Raw genomic sequence first — 4325 nt, 5'->3', positions numbered from 1 at the left:
TAATCGCCTGGAGCGACAGAAGACTGGAGGCGGGCCTCCACCTGCTGCGTTGAGCGTAGCAGAAGAAAGGATTGTTGATGCGATGCAGGACACCGCATCATTTATTGGAGTCCCTGGTGGACAGGAGTCTGCTGTTAATCAGCTTGATGATATGTTTATAATGTTCAAAATTGTCTGGAAATGTCACATAATGTAATGATTAAACACATACATTTTTTGTTTAGTATGTTCAAAATCTCTGAGTAATTTTACAATCATTTCAGTAAATAGGAAAAGTTCTTTCATCTACTGTATACAATTAATTAGCATGCCAAATACCAAAATCATCTCCGTTGTTTTCTGTGTAACATACAGCATATTTCTTTCTTATCATTTCCTCGATCTATAGCAATGTTAACTGTGGACATTTTCGTCATAATTTCGTTAAATTTCCCCGACAGTAGATCCTACATCTAGCAGAATAAACACATCCGTAACGGAGGGAGTGATGTAAACACATCCGTAACAGATGGATCACTGCAAGTTTTACAATTTATGTCTAATAAAGTAATTATTCTAATGAAAACAGAAACTTCTAGCTGTTAATAACAGATTTTGGTGTGTTTTTTCACTCGCCACCAGCAATGATCTACTGATGTATACAAACGAATAGGGTTCTCTATCCTATTCAGAACTAAACTGTCGTCTGCTGCCATATTGAAGCGTCTGTGACAACAATAGTCACTTGGTATCGGCCATCAAAATCTAAATATAGCATGGTAATCATTTCAAAGTAATATGCATTCAAGACAAAATGTTCGATGGTTAAATTATACCTATTCACTGTATTTGCCAATTTGACATACCTGTAACAACATGTGAGAGTATGTCATTCCAGTAAAATGACTTGTCTGTTTAAAGAACATTCTGTATACCATCCACGAGGTAGGCCTAGAGCAGACATTTTGAAGTGCCCCTTATGGCCATGCAAATCATACTCTCAACAACGAAAACAGTTTATTATATTCATACGTAACGTCTGCTGGCTTTTTCCTGTTACATAGGCATCAATAAATTGAAAAGATGTGTTTATGTTGATGTATGATAAGGTAAGATTATCATATGAGTAATAAATATAATGTTATTTTGTAGAGACGAGAGCTAGTCTGTTTCATATTTACCCTCCCCTGTACATTTTGTAAGAGTTATCTTTCTTTGTGCCTGAACAGTTCATAACAGCAGTGCAACCAGGATAGAGAGGTCCTGGGATGAAGCCATCAGGAGGATTACAGAACATCCTCCTGGTCAGTTGTTTGCTGATGATGCAGAGGACGTTGCAGCAACACCAGAGGCAGCAGCATCCTCTGCATCATCACAAGGACAAAAAAGTTAAATAAATCTAGCTGCAAGAATATAATGCATCTGTTGTAAAAATGAATATTCAACTTCAGTGAACATTTATACACATACATGATTGTATATAACTCATAAGTGCAATCTTTTGTGTACAAACTTTGATTAGTATATTACATGGATCATTTTTCTTAAACATTGTCTTGACTGACTTGATGCCTGTTTGCAATTTTGATTATTGTATATAACTTTGATGCAAAATTGGACATGCAGTATATATATTTGTCAATCAGTATTCTAACCTTATATATGAAAATTGGCCAATATAACCATACATATGAAATAAAATATTTCTCCTGAAATTCTCCCTTGATTGGTAAAGTGGTATGTGAAATGTTAGAATGCCACGGACAAAAACATTAAATCATTATTATGCATTTGCATATATTTACATGTAGGTATTTACCTTTATATTCTATAGGTTACATGTACATTTAAAGATTATTATTAAAATGTAACTGTATCTTTTTGATCACTTTCAACCTTTGAGGATTAAACTTTAAATGGTGTGTTTCTTAAATTGTGTTTTTCTATTTTATGTTAGTAATTTTACCTAAGAATTTGGCATTAGCATAAGTGTGTGTTAAATTCAGTTTTACATTCCATTTATAACAGATGCCGAACAAAAGAGGTGCAGGCCACAGACAGGCAGAAAAGGAAGAAACCTGCTGAAGATGTATATACAATTCAGCATGTCTACTTTGAGAGGGAGATGGTTAAGACCGATCTACAGATCACCCTTTTAAAGAAATTTCTTGAAAATTTTGACGGTCAGCAAGACACTGTCAGCCTTCTAGCTGCTTTGTCTCATTAGCTGAATATTGCTTACATGCTAATGATACAAAACAGACAGAATGCTGTCAATCTTGTCTGATCATTGTAGTTATCCCTTACTCAGCATTAGTTAAAATTATCAACAATAATAGGTCTATATGTAAATAATTGATGTACGTCTTATAGTGAAATATTGCAAAAGGTCTATGTAGACTTACTGATATTTTTCAATGTAATATCGTTGTCTTGTAGATCTGATATTTGGCTGATAGTTTCCTAGGATGAAGCCTGACAAAGTATGTGAAAAGAAATGACCTTGACTCATATTCCAGGTCATAGGGTTGAATTTGTAAAAAAAACTTTAAACAACTTCTTCTGCATGCCCAAGAGGCCTAGGATAATGATATTTGGCCAATAGCATGCTAAGATAAAGGGCTACCAAATTTGTTCAAACAAATGACCTTCGCCCATGTTCAAGGTCACAGGGGACATATATGTTTAAATCTTTAAATGACTTGTTCTGAATATTCAAAAGGTTCAGGGTAATGATATTTGACCAGAAGCATGCTGGGTCGGAAGGCTATAAACTCTGTTCAACTTAATGTCCTTGTTCGACTGTCAAGGTCACAGGCGTCATTTGTTTAAATAATTAAACAAATTCTAATGTATCGAACACAGATATTTTGTAACTGTAGCTGTATATTAGTCCACTTTTAAGATTACAAGTGTGAGAATTATACCAGGTGAGCGATTCAGGCCTATTGGGCCTCCTGTAATATTAAAAGTATGTATAATATCATGATTTATCTGTTGAGCGAGGGGTATCTATGACAAAATTTTCTTTTAGCCATTTCCCTTTCAAAGTAGGCATAGATATATGCCTCAATTTTGTCTCCTATCATTAGTTTTCAAATAAAATTTCAAATAATTCAAAATGTTACCTATCTTTATGATATATCTATTTACTACATATCCATATCTGACATTATCCAAATTTTAACCCTATGACCATTTTCATATCCTACTCGACCATATCAGCCCACGAACTACTTACCCATTGGGCTGATATTGGAGTCTCTGGCTGGTATACAGCAGGATATGAAAATGCCTCAACACTACTGATGTTGTGTATGCTTCAACACTACTGATGTTGTGTATGCCTCAACACTACTGATGTTGTGTATGCCTCAACACTACTGATGTTGTGTATGCCTCAACACTACTGATGTTGTGTATGCCTCAACACTACTGATGTTGTGTATGCTTCAATACTTCTGATGTTGTGTATGCCTCAACACTACTGATGTTGTGTATGCCTCAACACTACTGATGTTGTGTATGCTTCAACACTACTGATGTTGTGTATGCTTCAACATTACTGATGTTGTGTATACTCCAGTATTACTGATGTTGTGTATACTCAAGTATTACTGATGTTGTGTATACTCCAGCATTCCTGATGTTGTGTATACTCCAGCATTACTGATGTTGTGTATACTCCAGCATTCCTGATAATGAGTATACTCCAGCATTACTGATGTTGTGTATACTCCAGCATTACTGATAATGTGTATACTCAAGCATTACTGATGTTTTGTATACTCCATTTATACTGATGTTGTGTATGCTTCAACACTGCTGATGTTGTGTATGCCTCAACACTACTGATGTTGTGTATGCTTCAACACTAATGATGTTGTGTATACTCCAGTTATACTGATGTTGTGTATGTTTCAACACTACTGATGCTGTGTATGCCTCAATACTACTGATATTGTGTATGCTTCAACACTACTGATGTTGTGCATGCTTCAACACTACTGATGTTGTGTATGTTTCAACACTACTAATGTTGTGTATGCTTCAACATTACTGATGTTCTGTATACTCTATTATTACTGATGTTGTGTATACTCAAGCATTCCTGATGTTGTGTATACTCCAGCTTTCATGATGTTGTGTATACTCCAGCATTACTGATAATGTGTATACTCCAGCATTACTGATAATGTGTATACACAAGCATTACTGATGTTGTGTATACTCCAGTTATACTGATGTTGTGTATGCTTCAACACTGCTGATGTTGTGTATGCCTCAACACTACTGATATTGTGTATGCTTCAACACTAATGATGTTGTGTATACTCCAGTTATAT

This window comes from Mizuhopecten yessoensis, unplaced genomic scaffold, assembly GCF_002113885.1.
Source record: "Mizuhopecten yessoensis strain PY_sf001 unplaced genomic scaffold, ASM211388v2 scaffold10317, whole genome shotgun sequence".
In the NCBI taxonomy this organism is placed as follows: Eukaryota; Metazoa; Mollusca; class Bivalvia; order Pectinida; family Pectinidae; genus Mizuhopecten; species Mizuhopecten yessoensis.
Note: the sequence above shows the minus strand (reverse complement) of the source record.